At 39.2% G+C, this 18,619-nt stretch overlaps 1 protein-coding gene and 1 non-coding gene across 2 annotated transcripts in view; one reads left to right on the top strand and one right to left on the bottom strand.

Moving 5' to 3' along the window:
- The window catches only part of ASCC3 (activating signal cointegrator 1 complex subunit 3), a 338,572-nt gene extending 331,527 nt beyond the window's left edge, over window positions 1–7,045 (bottom strand). Inside the window, exon 1 of the mRNA XM_028104151.2 lies at window positions 6,803–7,045. The gene's annotated coding sequence lies outside the window, so the exon portion shown is untranslated. The remainder of the gene's footprint in view (window positions 1–6,802) is intronic.
- Window positions 2,836–2,968, top strand: LOC114210048 (small nucleolar RNA SNORA38). The gene has a single exon (XR_003609470.1). It is a non-coding gene; the product is annotated as a small nucleolar RNA SNORA38 (small nucleolar RNA).
- Window positions 7,046–18,619: the final 11,574 nt, after the last annotated feature.

Genomic DNA, 18,619 nt, shown 5'->3' with positions numbered 1-18,619 from the left:
CCTTGTTTAATTCCTGTCAGTTTTTTGACCTAGTCCTTCTAGATACAGTTGCTTCACTTTGCATCTAGGACACCAATATCTATCTCTTGTTTTTTCTCCAACAACACTGGCACTTTTTCTCCTGTTGGTTCCTCCTCATCCTCCTATCCTTTAAGCACTGCTGTGCCCTAAGATCAGATCTCAGACCCCTTCTCTAGCTACACTTGTTCCTTAGGTGATCCCATTCAGTCTCAAGGCTTTATGTATCATTTATATGCTAATTCCAAATTCTTACCTCCATCCCACACATCTCATCTGTAGTCCAGATTTGTATACCCATTACTCTTTCACATCTCCACTTGCATGTCTAATAGTCAACTCAAACTTAAAAATATCAAAATTGATCTCTGAAAATCTCCTCCTGTGGTCTACCTCACTTTAATCAATCATAACTCCAATCTGCCTGTTGCTAAGGCCAAAAAAACTTGGAGTTATGCTTCACTCATCAGCAAATTCTCCCAACTCTACCTTCAAAATATACTCAGAATCTCGAGGTGCCTGGGTGGCTCAGTCGTTAAGCGTCTGCCTTCCACTCAGGTCATAATCCCAGGGTCCTGGGATCGAGCCCTGCATCGGGATCCCTGCTCTGTGGGAAGCCTGCTTCTCTCTCTCCCACTCCCCCTGTTTGTGTTCCCTCTCTCGCTGTCTCTGTCAAATAAATAAAAAATCTTTAAAAAAATTATATATATATATATATATATATATATATATATATATATATACACACACACACACACACTCAGAATCTGACCACCCTCTCTTCCCTGGATTATTACAATCGCCTATCTAGTCTCCCTGTTTTCATCCTTACTCTCTAACAATCTAGTTTCCATACATATACAAGAATGATTCTTCCCCAGAACAGGTTAACATTTGTGGCTCTCCTCTGCTCAAAATCTTTCAAAGGTTTCCCATATCTCTGAGTAAACTTCAAAAGGCTTAAAGAATTTCGCTTTCTCTTACATTTTGATCTGATCTCTTGTAACTCTCCTCCTTGTTCATACTGGGACATCCATATTGGCCTTCCTTCCAGTGATATAACTATCCTAAGCAGATCTCCCTGCATGAACAGTTTTCTCCCACATGCCACATAGGTAGCTCCTTCATTTCCTCAGGTCTTTGCTTAAATGTTTCTTTACCAGAGAGGACTTCTCTGAACACCCTATCTAAAGCAGCACCCCCTTCTTTGATCCTTCTCTTACATCCAACTCACTTTACTTCATGGCACTTATCACATGACACACATTTTCTGTGTTTTTAATCAGCTTCATCCAATAGAATATGAGCCCTGTGAGGGTGGGAATTTTGCTTTGTTCATTGGTGCATGTGGTATCCACATCACCAAAAATAAAATAGTGTTTGGGGCATAGTAGGTTCTCAGTATTTTGGCCAGATGGATGGACTGAGTAGAAGGATAAAAGGAGGCCAAAGTGGCCACAAAAAAGGGGCAGTATTTACAGGTCTGGACACATACACACACATGCACGTGAGTGCACACGCATGCACACACACACACACACACATATATAAAATATATTTTTTTTAATGTTTACATCATCTTCATTTCGGGACCTCAAAAATATCTCCCCCCCACATAAGTTAATCAAATCATTTGATTAATTTATTTTAGTCCTTAAGGAGATGTTTTGCAAACTAGTTAAGTTTTCTCAAACACAAAAGAAATAAAAATCTAACATGATTTATTCAATTCATGATGCCATTCTTCTCAAAGAACTCAAGAACTTATACACGCAGAAATATAATTCTAAAATTAATATTTGGGTATTTTCTAAATCTCAAGCTAATATAACAGGAAACAAAAAGCAATGGTAAAAGTTGACAGTTACTGGAAAACCTAGGGTAGGAGTGGGCTCAGAAGGGAAACCATAGTAGAAGAATGTAGGAACAGCGTTCACTCACCTGATATTTCTTAACTAGCATTTCTATTATATCCAATAAATACAAAGAGAAGAGCTCTGAAAAACTGGAGTTAAATCAACCATTTTTCAAATTCCCTAATAACTCTAATTTTTTTCCCCAAGCTAATGGGCAAAATCAGTAACTTAGGATACCAACTTTTTCACTTTTTAAATCAATGACAAAGCCTCTACCTTGCTTACTTCAGACTGACCAGGCAGCATTCATGGGTATTAGTATTTTTCCTTGCTTCAGGTCAATTCAAAGTCTCACAAAGCCAGCATCTTGACTAGCACCTCACAACTGCAGCAGTGTATGGTCTTGCTTTTTCCCACAACTGCAGTAGTGTATGGTCTTGCTTTTTTCCAGTACCTTGCATGGTTCTTAGCCTACACCAAGAAACTCAATAATTATTTGTTCAATAATGTGTACTCAGAACATCAATCTGTAACTCTTTCCAGAAGTAATCTTTAGGTTATTCCTTGTTTCCCCAACCTCAGAGTACAGAAAGTGCTAATATTTTGCAAATTTCCTTCACTCCTTAAAGAATGCTCAGAAAAACCACTTAACGAACCCCCCTGGTGTTAAAAGCCCTGCTTAAATCAGGTCTAATTTAGAAAATGCATGCACACTGGGAAAAAATGCACTTATGTTATTTTTGAAAACAGTATTATCCTCACATTAAGTTCTTCTTATAAATCATTTATGTAGGGTTTTATAATTAAGTTTCTTAAACCAAGATGAAGGTATATTCATCTCTATTGATGTTTAAAAGTAGAATTTAACATTTTTATATTGTTTCATCTGATTAGCCTGTTGGGCATGTTACTGACTTCCAAGAAAGTAAGTAAAGACATTTTTCTAAAAAGGCAAATAGAACCCTCCAACAAAGGTGTGTCTGTGTGGTTTTCTGTCTTTGGGCGTGTAAGAATTGGAGGCAAAGAAACGTGGACTTGGAGAAGTCTGGGGCCAGCCTTCTCCCTGCAGGCTCAAGATCAACCATCCCAGATAGGAAAAAAAAAAAAGAAGAAAAGAAAAAAAGAAAAATTGTCTCACCAATAAGAATTTCCTCTCTTTGGAATGGGGAATGTTTTCCTTTATCAGATTTGCATGCCATGTTTCTTAGCTACACACAACTGAGTGACTTGCTAGTCACTGACTTAACTTCAAAATGACCTAGCAAGTCTTCAAAAATGCTGGGAAAGTAGGGCGACTGGGTGGCACAGTCAGTAAAGCGTTTGACTCTTGGTCTTGGTTCAGGTCATGACCTCAGGGTTGTGAAATGGAGGCCTACCTTGGGCTCTGCTTGGGATTCCCTCTCCCTTTCCCTCTGCCCCTCTCTATTTCCCCCACCCCCACTACACCCACTCTCTCTCTCTAAAATAAATAAATATTTAAAAAAATAAATAAAAATAAAAATTCTGGGAAACATTAGCAACTACCTCTCTGACTACTCCATAATCCTGAGATAATTCCCTCCCTTCTTCTGAAGTTCTGCTTTAATAGACCAGAAGAGAAAATTAAGAGGCTTCTGAATTCATATGGTTTAATCAGAAGTTCTCCAATATGAACTAGTTGCACTGGAATCACTGGGGAGTTGTTTGAACACAGACATTTCTAGACACCATTCCCAGAAATTCTGATTCAGTAGGTTTGAAAATCTCTGGTTTAGTTATTAAATAACTAGGTGTGAACTTTCTCTCCTTCAAATATAAATATTTCTCAGCAATGATCTTATTAAAACATATCCTGAGAATGCTTACTGCTACCTATAAATTTATTACATATTACTAGCTTTAAAATTATGTACCTCTTCCAAATTCCACCCTTATTTTCCGTGTCAGTTCAAACCTTTGATAATGAATGAACTTCCTAACAATTCTCTTTGAAGAGACCACAGAAGTGGAGGAAGATAAGCCCAAAACTCCAAAACCAGAAAGATAAAATGAGACTCTATCTTAATTTACAAAGGTGCCCAAGAGTTAGCCTATTCAAATAACAATGAGGAGAGGCAAAATGACATAGTACGAAAGTCAAATTAAAATAACGAGAACTGGGGCGACTGGGTGGCTCAGTCCTTAAGCGTCTGCCTTCGGCTCAGGTCATGGTCCCAGAGTCCTGGAATCAAGCCCCACGTCGGGCTCCCTGCTTGGCAGGAAGCCTGCTTCTCCCTTTCCCACTCCCTCCGCTTGTGTTCCCTCTCTCACTGTGTCTCTCTGTCAAATAAATAAAAATAAAATAAAATAAAATAAAATAACGAGAACTGAGTTCAGATGTCCATTTTTGTTTGATGATAAAAAATCAGCTAACTTCTCTGGGTATCAACTTTCTGATCCATAAAATAAAGAGGAGTTTCGAAATGATTTTTTTTTTAAGCTTCATTTATTTATTTATTTGAAAGACAGAGAGAAAGAACACAAGCAGGGGGAGCAGCAGAGTGGGAGGGAGAAGCAGGCTCTCCACTGAGCAGGGAGCCCAATGCAGGGCTCGACCTGACCTGAGCTGAAGGCAGAGGCTTAGCCAACTGAGCCACCCAGGCGCCCCTCAAAATGATTTTTTTTGCCCCTTTCAGGTGAATGATCTGATTAAAACAGAATATTCAGAGATGGATTAAATTGCATTAAAACTGATTAACAGAGTTTCAGAAATAAGACAACCTGTAAAGCCAATGATCATACCTAACAGCAGAAAAATGAAACTGAACAAACAGCAAACACTCTCAAACATACTTGCTCATGTACATGCAAAATAGAGGACTTAAATGAGATGATATATGTTAAATGAATGAACATTTATATATTATATAGTCTACTATGAGCTAGGCACTATAGTAGGCAAAAGATGTAAGAAATAAGACCCAGTACCTACTTTAAAAAACTTCACAGTACATTGTAGGAGACAGACATGTAATGCCTACCTTCTTACAATTAATAAATACATAAGATACCTTATTCTTTCCTCCTTGGTAATTATGCACTTTTTCTTTCCATTAATGTTTGTGTTTGTTAAAATTTCAACTGCAGGTAGATATCTTCTCAAAGTTGAAAACTGTGCCACATTATATCAAGATATATTTTGCACTGCAAAGGCTTATGCTAACTACCTTCCCAGAGAAGATACTATGGGGCAAAAAACTTACTTGTCAGTAAGTACCATACATATTTCTGATGCATATGCTTTGTGCATATAATTCTTGTGAATTAGAAGTTAATAACACATAGGAGATCCAATGAGACCAATGTAAAAGCTGGAAAAATAGTCTTTTTCAGGTAGAAAGTGACTTCCAATTGTGAACTTTGTATTTAAGCCAATTTTGCAAAAAGAAAAAAAAAATTATTCTTGGGGCTCCTGCGTGGCTCAGTTGGTTAAGCGGCCAACTCTTGACTTCGGCTCAGGTCATGATCTCAGAGTCCTGAGATAGAGCCCCACGTTGGGCTCCCCACCCAGTGGGGAGTGTGCTTGAGATTTCTCTCTTTTCCTCTCCCTCTGCCCCTCGTGCTCCCTCTTTCTCTCTCAAATAAATAAATCTTAAAAAAAAAGAAAAAAATTACTCTTAACTGGCAAAACATTGGCATATATACTTTCTTTTGGATCAAAGGCAAAATCAAGTCATGCTGTTCAAGAAAAATAATCTGCTCCTCTTTAGAGGCCAGTTACATATAAACACTGACAATAACTTAGTTTCATGAAAAGCCTTACTTTGGTTCACTAGAGATCCAAGACATGAAAAGGAACCCTACTTAAGATTCTGTTAAAAGGGTGTGGGACTATAGAAAGTTCCATAAGCACAGACACTGTATGTCTCTTGATTTTCTAGGCCTAGCACAGTGCCTGGCACAGATGAAGACATGAATGAACTGTTCAACAGGGATCAAGAAGGCTAAACCATGAAAAATTAATTCACTCAAATAAGATTATTTAGCCTACACTTAACTGGCATCTCTAAGGAGCATTTTTCTCATGCGAGACTATTATTATAGCCACCATTAAAAATAAAAGATACATGCACAGAAGTTCAATCCAGAGTAGAATCAAAAGCTGAATTCTTAACTTTTCACAACACTCTGAAAATGAGAAAAAAACATTTCATCCATGAAACATGAAATCTAGTGATGGAGATACTGGTTATTCAATCCAATCTTACTTAGAGAAAGAAAATATGCTTACTAGCTTGAGTGCACGTGATACCATTCATATCAATTATGCTTCTTTTAAACCAAAGAATAGCAAAATACACGAACGCATTGCATTCAATAAATAAGTTAACTTATGATATAAAAACCATTTAATACAACTGCCCCTATTCCCACACCACCTCCCTCACACTCGCACACATTTACTTACTTCAAAATGAAATTCTAGACTCGGAGATTGCTAAATTCACCCACAAGTCACCACGACCAACTCCCTAACCAGACTATTTACTTTGCAGTGTGGGGGTAAAAAAAATATAAAGCATACTTTTCTTCCAAAATCTGTGAGAGGAAAACGAAAGTTACCACAGCTTTGTAACAAAACAAAACCTAAAGAAAACAAATTACCCTCGCACAGGAACGAAAAATCACCCCATCTGGTCACCACGTTGTGGCCTTACACCTGGGCAATATGTGACTTGGGTTGATTTTTTTGATCACCACCCCCCCACCTACAAATTCCAAGAGTGGGACCAGACTGTCAGAGACCACGGTCAAGACTTTTCAGGCCCCGAGAGGGATGACAGCTCGTGGCTTGCCCCCTAGTCCCGAGGGGGCTGTCCGGTCGCGTCGCCCACCCCGAAGTCCCTGCCTCCGGCCAGCTACCCCTGGACGCGGCGCCCCTCCTCCTTCTCCCACCTCCACCTCCTCACCTCTCGGCCCCAGCTCACGCGCTTCCCATCACTCGGTCAGCTCCTACCTTCGCGTCTCCCTCCCTTTCGTTTTCATTTTTACTTTCCACGCCGGGTGGGGAGCGGAGGGCAGAGCTGAAGATGCCAGCGGGCGACTGCACCGCTATGCCTTCCTCTGCACCCCACCCAGAGCTCTCTGGGGTCGCTCCCAGTCACAGAGTACAGCGTCCCGACCACCGAACAGACCTACAAACCCGGAGACGAGGGAGGGGGCGGAGCAGGCGCGGGCCTACACGTCACCCGCCTGCAGCGGCGCCAACGTCGGCACGTCGGCTCCCTCCTGCCCCACCCCGTCCGCGCGCGCCGCCGCCCGCCTGCCGCCCGCAGAGCGGAGCTGCGAGGACTGCCCTGGCGCCGAGGGCGCGCCCCGGAACGGGCACGAGCGCGAACGCGCGCGTTCCTAGGACTCGGCGGTCAGGTGGGTGTCCCTGCGGAGTCAGGCCTGCTGCTTCCAGCTCGCTACCGGAGAACTTTGCCGGCAATTACTTGAGTTGACCGCATCTTTTCTCCTATTCTTTTCCCTAAGATGAAGACAAGTAATAATTCCTATAAAGGAGAGAAGAGCAGTAAGTATGAAGTCTGAAGAACCGGGTAATTGCGATCTTCATCACCAGCCAGAGCTCCCAGCCCTTGGACACTTTATACACGGTTCTCTGGTCTCAGGTCCGCTTTCCTTAAGCTTTCTGAATTCTCAGCTCAGTTATCTTAAAGTTATCTCTGCTGGCCGGTCCTTTGGTCTGACGGCCCCCACCAAAAACAAAATGTCTGAAGAGTCCTTGGTTCATTTGAAAAGACAGACGACATTAAGAAAAATTAACTAACCTCAAGAACTGTCTGGTGTATGTGTATACAGTTCTAGACTAAACGTCGGCATGAGGGCATGACAATGTGTCCTAGCTTCCTCCTCTTCCATCCCCCTTTTTCATGAGCAGTGTGTCTTGATGCCTAATGGAACTGTGTTTTATTGAAAGGCAGTCAATAGTAATCCACTTAATACTCTTAACTGGCCAAACCATAACTGGAGTTCTGTGTTCAATCTAGATTGAGCACTTAAAAAAACAAACAAACAACAAAAAACAACCTCGGAGAAGCTGGGATTATTTCATAGAAGAGCAGATGATGAGAACCCCAAAACGTACCGCATTAAAAAAAAAGTACTGGTTGAACTTGGGAGAATTCTCATAGAGAGAAAGCTCCTGGAACATCTCCAAATAAACACTAGTCATGTGACATTAGATTTATTTCATGTGGTCTCAAGAGATGCAGACTTGAGAGAAACAGATTTCAGATCCTGAAAAGAAGATCCCCTTCTAGCACTAGTCAGAGAAGTTTTCTGCCTGAGGATATGTGGATGCCCTCAAACACTGGATTTGACCTTAATTAGATTCTAAAGGCTTACTTCATAGACACTAGGTGAAGGGGAGCCATACATCAAAAGAATTAGTTCATGGTTTTATTAAACTTATTCCCAACCTTGAGATTGGATCAGCCCATGGTCCCAGACTTAAAAGAATTTACAGGTTAATTTATGAGACAAGACAAATGCGTCAAAAGGTACATAATGAGAGGAAGCCGCATGATAATGAGAGGTACTAACAAAAAGTGCTAGAAATTCACATGACAGATTGTTCTTATCACAGTTCCTTGGAGACTTAAGGAAGAAGGAGGAGACTGAAAATGGACCCCACTAGAACTGCCCTAGAACTAATCAAATGCGGCTCCCTACCCTTGAAATGTGATGGATCCAAATGGAAACATGCAATAAGTACAAAATATACACCATATTTTGAAACTTAGTACAAAAAAATAAAATATCTTAATTCTTATATTGAGTACCTATTGAAATATTAACATTTGGTATACACTGGGTCAGTATATTAAAAGTAATTTTACCTGTTCATCTTTTTTTTAAATATGGCTACTAGAAAGTTTTAAATTATGTAAGTGGCTTGCATCTTATTTCTATTAGACAGTCCTGACCTAGAGGAAAATACACTTCACTGAACTCAGAGAACTATCTTTGTCCTCTTTGTAATCCCTGGAGGGTTTTGCAAAAATATCAGTGGAAAGAGTCTGCTGACAGGATACCTAATGAAGAGAAAGAAGACTGTCCAGAAAGTGTGCCATGAGCAAAGACAAAGAACCAAGATTACAGATGCACTCTATGATAACGAGTAACTTCTTGGTCTATAATAGAAGGTGCTTATTGGAAGGTAATGACAATAAAGTTAAAATTAGAAACTAATCTGTTAGAAGACTCAATTTTTAATTTAAGGAATTTAGTACTGTAGGCAATCAGGATCTGGCAGTTAGAAAATGGGATTGTATGAATCTTTTGTCAATATTGAGTAGGGTGGGGACACCTAGGTGACTCAGTCAGTTAAGCGTCTGCCTTCAGCTCAGGTCATGGACCCAGGGTCCTGGGATGGAGTCCTGCATCAGGCTCCTTGCTCAGCAGGAAGCCGGCTTCTCCCTCTGCCTGCCGCTCCCCCCTGCTTTTGCTTTCTCTCGCTGACAAATAAATAAAATCTTTAAAAAAAAATACTGAGTAGGGTGGGTTGAAATTAATGGGTGGTTGGGCAACCAACTAAAACTCATACTTAAAAACATATTATTTCAAAAACAATAGGGGATTGCTTTAAAATGATTATAGTAGTCCTGCCCCTAGTCCAAGGTTTCCCTTTCTGTTGTTTCAGTTACCTGAGGTCAACCACAATCTGGAAGCAGATGATCCTTCTGATATATCATCAAAGGGTCAATAGTGGCCCAATGTTATGTCACAATGCCTGTGACATTCACTTCACCTCTAGTAGGTGTTTTATCCTCTCACATCCAAAGAAGAAAGGTGAGTACACTACAATAAGATATTTAGAGAAAGAGACCACATTCACATAACTTTTATTACATTATATTATAATTATTCTATCATTAGCCATTGTTGTTAATCTCTTACTGTACCTAATTTATAAACTGAACTTTATCATAACTATGTATGTGTAGGAAAAAACATGGTATATACAGGGTTTGTTACTAGCATTGGTTTCAGGCATCTACTGGAGCTGTCTTAGAAGGATCTTGCACAGATAAGAGGGCATTATTGTACAGCATATCTCTAAAGTGGAATACTTTATAAGAATTAAAAAGTATGGCATGAATCTGTATTGCTTGATATGGAAATATATCAAGGAGTACAACTGAGTAAATAGTTTGTAAAATAATACATACACAACATGAACCCATATATGTAAAATTATATACGTGTGTGTATGTAACTAGATTTGACTAATAGTGCCTTAATTTTCTCAAAATTGTCTCAAAAACAGAAAATCTCAAGGTGAAAGTGTTTCCAACATATTTTCATTGGCTCAACAAAGTCATCCATGTTTTTTGGTTCTTTTCATCTGTATGTTCTATCATCCTTAGCATGTTAGCCTTTCATTCTCACCCTTATCACACCCTTAGTTGTCAGAATGGGTTGGTATGCTCCAGATGTCTGGCCCTTAGTATCTCTTTTAGTATGTGTGTCCATTAGGTCTGTTCAGCTCAGCAGTGTCCCACAGCCTCGGCTTCTGGACCTTTTTGGTTTTACCTATTCTCGGTCCATTGTTCCCCCTTCTTTTTGCATACCCCAACTTAAAACATTGGGTCTTAAAATTACATCTTTGCTGGACCCCAGTGCAGTTTCTTTCCTGGAGCTGACACTTAACTGCTGGGGGATGCTGATTAATAAAAGACCCAATTTTAAAATGAGCTTCCCTAGTCTTGTTAATAAATGATGATGATATGGAAAAAAAATTATGATGGCAGACACTGTTGGTTGCCTAACCAGTCACCATTTTTCTCCTCTTCCTTGATTAATAAAACGAATTTGTTAGGTTACCAAACAACTAAATAGATGTGAGCTCTTCCCATTACCCTGGAAGTAATTCTAATTCCCTTTGAATAAGAATTTTGTAGAGGTGGTCACGTGACCAAGGGATAGTCAGTTGGGGGGATTCTGCAATAGGTTCTATCTAAGTGGCAAATATATACTTATAAAATCTATAGAGAGTTATTCTTGGCTAACTGTTCAAGATGGTGGACTCAGGGGGCGCCTGGGTGGCTCAGTTGGTTAAGCGACTGCCTTCCGCTCAGGTCATGATCCTGGAGTCCCGGGATCGAGTCCCGCATCGGGCTCCCGGCTCAGCGGGGGGTCTGCTTCTCCCTCTGACCCTCCCCCCTCTCATGCTCTCTCTCTCTCTCTCTCTCTCTCTGTCATTCTCTCAAATAAATAAATAAAATCTTTAAAAAAAAAGATGGTGGACTTGGCATATAATTTGCCTAATGTTCTTTCCTATACATGCTGAAATAAAAAATTTAGAAGTAGAAAAACTGAGGAATAAAAAAGTAAAGACAGTGTGTTTGTATGCATGTACTTATGTGGAGAGAAGGATGATCAGCAGAGAAGAGAAAAGTAAATAAAACTTCAACAATTTCCTGGGAAACAAAGCTATAGTAGAGGTCTGACTAGGAATAACACCCAAAACCATTGCCAAAAATTACAGTGAAGAAGCTACAAAAGAGTTGGTTGAGGCATGGCAGAGAACAGAAGTGAGATTAAGGGTTGAAAATGCGGATAACATTGTAAATATGGTACACTTGACTCAGGCACCACACACATTTCCTTCTTCATTGTACACTCTGAGAGCTGACAAAGACACCTGCTACCAAACAAAGAAACCAAACAGACCCCAAAAGTCTTCTTCAAATGAATTGTGTAAATAGTAGAGAGGAAATGAAAGCTTTAAGAGATGAGTTGAGTAAAGATAACAGTGAGATGAAGTGAAGACAGACAAGGATACACTCAAAACCATACATGAAGTTGTTCTTAACCTTGATAGAGGGACTTTTTCCTGTGAGACAAGATGAAAGAAGTAGAGGATGTTTGAAAATACAGGAAAAGTTTAAGGTATTGAAGAATGTATAGCTATAAAAATTTCAAAGTTGAATATACAAAATGAATGGTATTCTTCTTTTAGCAGCCTTGAAATAATGGCTTGTTCAGTGTATGAATATTCTTAACTATTTCCTGTAAGATAGTAAGATACATTAAATTTTCATAATTTACTATAAAATACAGAGAAAAACCAATTTCAAACATACAGCCATAGGTTAAGTTTTAAAGAGCAATATCCCTCGGTCAGTATAAACATAAGAAGTGAAGACTGCAAGTCAGAGAGTTCTCATTGGCTAATTTGACTTGATATCTAGTTAGTTTCCCAAATGCCAGGTGAGAATTCTTGACAAGTGTGAGTATGCATATGAATACAGGTTTGTTTCTATAAATGGGATTGGGGGGAAAGAAGATTAGGGGTAGTTAGCTTCAAAATGAATAATTTTTAGCTAGCCTTTTCCTGTCAGGAGCTAGGTTTGCCTTTCTTTCTTTCTTTCTTTTTTTAAAGATTTTATTTATCTGTTTGGGAGAGAGAGGGAGAACACAGAGGGAGAAGCAGACTCACCGCTGAGCAGGGAGCCCTTGATTCCAGGACCCTGGGACCATGAGCCAAAAGTAGACGCTCAACCGACTGAGCCACCCATGCGCCCCTAGGTTTGCCTTTCTTATGCAAGCAAATCATCCACCCAGAGTTTGAGGCTCTAACATATTTATTACTTAAAGCACTGTGTGGGAATGGAAGAATCTTCTTGCCTACTGTTGCTATTCTGTGATTTCCCTCAACAGATAAGTTAGGGAATTATTAGATTGTATATGAGACCCAGAACAACAATAGCAATAGAGTTTTCCTCTCACAAAACAGGATAGGTGGGTAATCGTTCATTTGCAAGCTCCTTGGGAGTGTCACGGTTATAATCTGAAACTGGTCCCTGTATTTGGAGGGCAGGGAGAGACCAAAGAAAGAGGAAGACAGATTTAAGAACCAAAGGAAACTTACGTACAAGGCTTGTTTTAGGGTACAACAAGACAAGTGGATCCATACACCCACCTGTCAAATCTTAAAAGTTTATATAGAGGCCTTAACCAGGTTCAGTCAAGTACGTATACTATCTTATACTGTCTAAATAGTCTCAGCACCACATCATTATCTCAAGGCTATGTCCTTGGGGCAGCTGTTGGGAGCAGGAAGGCAAGTGGAACTCACATTCCAAAGATAGGGGACAGGGAGAGGTGACTTTGATTGCCTGGGTTTCAGCTCATGGGTCAACCAGGAGTCATGTCTTTTCAATCACCACCCACCCTCCCCCAAGAGCAATCTTGGAACAGTGTAGTTGTATTCAGGATTTAGTCATGCAGAGACCCAGGTATCTTCTTGTTATTCTACAATTTCTAGTGTAGACATATTTGGAGACAAATGTTTCACCCACAACCCTCTTTCTTCTCAATTAAAGCAAACATACTGGTATTAAACAGATAAAGATAGCCTCCCTTCCCTTATCAGAACTGAACCATGGGAAACAATAGAATATCAAGACTAACTTTATCTCTTTTATGCACATAAAAATTGAGCTCCTAAAAAATGGCAATATATAATGATGGATATTAATTATTTTAAGAATTAAATTTTCCTGAAGTTTAAACTATTCTTAAGCATTTTTAATATGGTCAGAATGAAGTTTCCATTCATTCTACCCACAAGTAATTAAGCATATATCATATAACCCACACTTTGCTAAGCATTGTGAACTCTCCAAAGAAAAGTTTGATATAATCTCTATTCTCAAGGAACTTAGGGAAACTTACAGTTTGAAAAGGAGACAAATTTAACATAAGACTGTTCAAGAACTATTGAGTGCTGAGTTGTGTGATACTTTATGAGTACAAAAGGAATCCAAAGTAAAGATAGGCCACTGTTGGCTGCAGGAGATTAAACACCTTTGCAAAGACAGCAAATATTGAGCTGGGCATATAAGAATAGATAGAATTTATTTATAATTCAGTTTCAGTAATTTTCAGAAAGACTCACCAAACCACTAAAAGCTATTATACTCATGGTTATGGCTTATTAGAAAGAAAAGATCACAGATTAAGATTAAAGGAAGGCACACATAAAACAGAGTCTAGGAGACTTTCAAATGCAGAGATTCAGTTGTCTTCTAGCCATGAAATCAGGACACATTAATGTTCTAGCATCAACGTGTGACAGTATGCATGGAGTACTGACAATCAGGGAGGCTCACCTGAGGTTGGTGTCCAAACATTTTTAGGGGGCAATCGATTGCCCATTTAGTAAATCTCAGTTTCCAGGTTCACTGATACTGTGTGACCCAAAGCCCCCACCCAAAATCATATTGTTGGCCTTTTTCACTGGCCAATACTCAACATAAGACTATCTGTGTGTTGCCAGTTCTCAACCTAAATCACATTGTTAGACTACTCAGTATGACCCAAGACCCTCAGATAACCTCATCTTAAAAGGGTAAAGGCAAAGGCCAGGCCTTCTCTTTGGGCAAGCTGTAGTTCTTTACTACACACCCCCTAAATCTCCACTTTTCTCTTTGGAGGATTTGTTGTTTTCAGCCCCTGCAATTGTTTTTTCAAAAAAAAATTGTTTCTCAACTACTAATTTTGTAAGTTTATATTTTAAAACATTCTGAATGATTATGAAGCATCTCAATAAAGAAAATTAAGATTGGAGTAGGATTACTAACACTTTCTTTTTCCTCTAATTTTCCAATATGTATAAAAGGATTCTACCAGGCCTACTGACTTGTAATGCATTTTATTTTAAGTTGGACAACAGCTAGAAAATAAAATAGAACGTTTTTCAGTAGATTGTAATGCCAGAAATGACAATGAAGGGAAAACGAAGCTGTGTAGTAACAGTTAAATGATTTTGAGGCTTGGGATTGGGTAAGTGTGGAAGACCTCCCTAGAAAGAATATAAACTACCAAAGACCTCCATAAGGAACACTGAAGTTGTTAAACATTAACCCTATATTTTAAACATTCTTTCTTTACATAAATGTGTTGAGGAGTCATGACTGAGGAAGTAATACCATTATAGTTTAAAATGAAATTATAAGATTTAAATGTTAAGGTGCCATTTATTAATGTTAAGTTTCTCTTAAAATAATTTTAATTGCATTTTGATAGGTTTAGCTCTTCCTAGTTTAGATATGAGTTGTAATTTTTTTGTTGTTCTCTTTAAGATATAGTAGAGATATAGGACTTAAGTGACAAAATAGGCTGGAGATGGAAATTCCACACTAGCAGCTTAAGCAGGACCAGGATTCTTGAAGTCAATCAAATCACAGGTCAGACAGGCAGTTATAGTCATTGGTCAGGAAGGACAAGGTTCAAATCAGGCATAAGATTATGATTTCATAGGCTCAAGACGCTCAGACTGAAAACTACATTTAGCTAACTCTGTACGTTGATGTGAAGGTTCATTCATCCATTCATTTGTGAAACTGAGTGAAGAAAGTCTCATTTAAAATGGAGGCAGGAGGCCAGAAGAGGGAGCCTTCATGCCCTACTACTCCTTGTCAAGAAGAGAGCTCTCTTGCATTCCTGACAGGAAGAACCCTACCACTCCAGCAGGAGGAAGAAAGAATTTCTCCAGGCCCAACAACAAGCCCAGCCATTAAGAAAATATCACAGTTCAGCCAATGAGAAATCATTACTACCCAGGACTCTTACTTTCTTTCAGTGGATTTTCATTCACAGCAGTCCCTCAACCCCCAACTTCTTCCTTTTCTTCATTATGTTTCTCTCATTTGATCTGTGGACTTGCCTATAGCTTGCTGTAACTTGCATGCCCAAATTGCGGTTCCTCTGCTATTATTGAATAAACACATTTTGCTGGTAAAATAACCAGCTGTTTTCCTTGTAAGGTCAACACATTCAATTGATATATATATTGAGCACCTACTATGAGTCAGCAGACACAGTAGCAAACAAGACAAACACTGTGTTGGCTTTTAACGAATAATGCTAGCTTTCACTGCTCAAGTACCTGCTATTTGCCAGGCATTGTGCTAAGCATTTCTTCTTGAAACTCTGAAAGTGTTTATTATTCTCACTTTTATTATGTAGATTTCATAGGTAAGGAAATTGAGAGGAGGTTTACAGTCTTTCTGGAAGGGAATGTCTAAGTGATTCTGCACACCCTCTAAAGCTGAACTTTCTTGCTATCAAAAGTCTCTTGCTAATAGTTAATAGTTTCTCAGTATCTGAAAGAGTGTTTTTATCTTCTCCAGGACTTTTCAGTTTCTTTGCTGGATTTAGGAGCGCCATCTTTTGGCAAGATGTGGAATTTCATAAAGAAGGACTTAACCAGGGAACTGAGGACAAACTAGTCAAGGGTTACCTTATTCTCTTCTTTATTAAATGGGTTATTGTCTAAGGTTATCATGTTTTCTAAACTAGGAGAAGGGACTCATTTTGGTTACAGGTCTTGTCAGTTGGTGTTTATTTTGCTATTATGAAGAAGAAAGAAAAATAGGGAAGATAATTTCATTATATTAGTACTTAAGATATATATTCAAGATTGCTTACAAATAAGTTCTCTCTTAAAAATGTGATGTTGAGGGTGCCTGGGTGGCTCAGTCATTAAGCATCTGCCTTCGGCTTAGATCATGATCCCAGGGTCCTGGGATCGAGCCCCCCCACCCCCACCCCGCCGCATCGGGCTCCCTGCTCCACAGGAAGCCTGCTTCTCCCTCTCCCCCTTCCCCTGCTTGTGTTCCCTCTCTCGCTGTGTCTCTCTCTGTCAAATAAATAAATAAAATATTTTTTAAAAATGTGATGTTGATTTAATGAATACCACATTTAAAGTTTTTAAGTCTGGGTTCAATTAATAAACAAAGAGAAAAATTGTCCTAACCCAAACATAAAGTCTCAGATTTACACAACTCTGAACAGACCTAGTTACTTAACAATCACTAAAGTGAATTTTTAAAAAAAAATAAATGCTGACATATGTGCTCCGTGGGAGAATTTTTCCTTTTAAGCTTTCACAAAGATACAGTAAGAGATTACAAATATATATATAAACAAAACAAAATTAAGCAACACTTTTTCATTGTGTGTATAGCACTAATTATAGTGTTTCCTTTTATAAAAGCAGAAATAGTATAATATCTTCTCATAGTTTGAGACACTGGAAGGAGACGACTATATCCTAGCAATAGCAAGCTTGTATGTTGAGACCACCTCCCACAGACAGGAACAGTAGTTACTACTGCCCACAGCTGACATCAGTCCCAGAATTCTGTCTTTTTCTGTTTAGCCATTTTTTAATCTAAATGAACCAACTCAACTTGCCAGGAATTACAAGCTTAAAGAACAGTATTTTAAGTAAGAGCAATATTTACTAAAATGTTAACTTAATCTCTATATTGAGCAAGCATAGTTTTTTTTTTAAAGATTTTATTTATTTATTTGAGAGAGAGAGAGAGAATGAGAGATAGAAAGCACGAGAAGGAAGAGGGTCGGAGGGAGAAGCAGACTCCCTACTGAGCAGGGAGCCCGATGCGGGACTCGATCCAAGCACTCCAGGATCATGACCTGAGCCGAAGGCAGTCGCTTAACCAACTGAGCCACCCAGGCGCCCGAGCAAGCATAGCTTTTAACAGAACTAAAATAAAATGTTTTTTTCTTTCACCATTCCTTTAAATTTTATTGGGGTGGAGTACCTATTCCTGGATGAAAACTCTGGTGGGATCTATGGCTTTGTTGTTGTTTGTTGACTTTTAAATAATGTAACTTTCTGTTGTCATTTTAGGTCATAAAAACTATTACAATTCAGTAAGTAGAGTATTTAATATTAGACTGTTACTAATAGTGAAAATATGAATAATGAATAATGAAATATGATAATGAAATTCATAATAATGAAATTTCATAGTTGGGTTTAGTATTAATTCTTCTCCCTTGCAATAGCTTAAGTCTACTTAGAGCTGAAAGCCTGAACTGAAGAATTGAAGTGGGCCTTCTCTCTTCTTTCTTCATTGCATGACATCACTATCACTTCCAAGGCCACATACAGCCTTTAGGCGGTGGACGAATGACAGGAAGTCAGGAGATACAGGATATTTCTTACTTTACTGCAAATCCAGTTGTTTTCTTCTCTGTGTCTAAAGGCAGGGATCTCTACAGGTCCTGGTTAAAACAGATTCTTTCCCTTTGGAGACACCTTTGAGGACTCCTTGAAGTTCCCAACTATACCTTTACAGCTCCTGCAATTCATTAGCTGATGCATCTTTCCTCGTCCAGGTCCTGGGAAGCCTGAAGTGCATCTACAGTTCCTTTTTGAGAGGAACTCTTTACTCTTCCAGATGGCTTTTTTGGACAGAACCCAAGATGAACCACTCTAGCTCTTTTTCCCTTGGCTTACATCCCTTGCCCTGATAAGTTTTAGGAATAAAAGCTGGTTCTAAACCAAAAGCACTCTCCTGGCTCCACCACCAAGCAGCCAGTCATCCTCAGCCTCTACATTTTCTGGGATGGAGGTAGTAGAGTCAGTCACACCTCAGTCTACAGTCCACTTAAGATTTTGGGGGCAGCAATACAAAACTAGTTCTTTGCATTTTCCAACTGCAGAAAGCACATTTCAAAGCTCTCCCATGGTTCCCTGGCAGTATTCCTCACTAGACTTGAGGTTAGATGGTCCTACACACCTATGCCTATTCCCCTCAGAGGGTTGTTGGTACTGTTAAAAATTCAACTGAGTAACTTAAAAGATCAAATTGGTTTTGTTTTTTTGTTTTTTTTGAATGATTCATGGATCAGGGAGCATCCCATCTAGCAAATAGAAAGGAACTCCCTCAAGGTGTAGAAAA

Source organism: Eumetopias jubatus, unplaced genomic scaffold (genome assembly GCF_037043125.1).
Source record: "Eumetopias jubatus isolate StellerSeaLion01/CBP00866 unplaced genomic scaffold, mEumJub1_p1.0 scaffold_6, whole genome shotgun sequence".
Taxonomy (NCBI): Eukaryota; Metazoa; Chordata; class Mammalia; order Carnivora; family Otariidae; genus Eumetopias; species Eumetopias jubatus.
The sequence above is the reverse complement of the archived record's forward strand: the minus strand, read 5'-3'. Positions and strand labels throughout refer to the sequence as shown.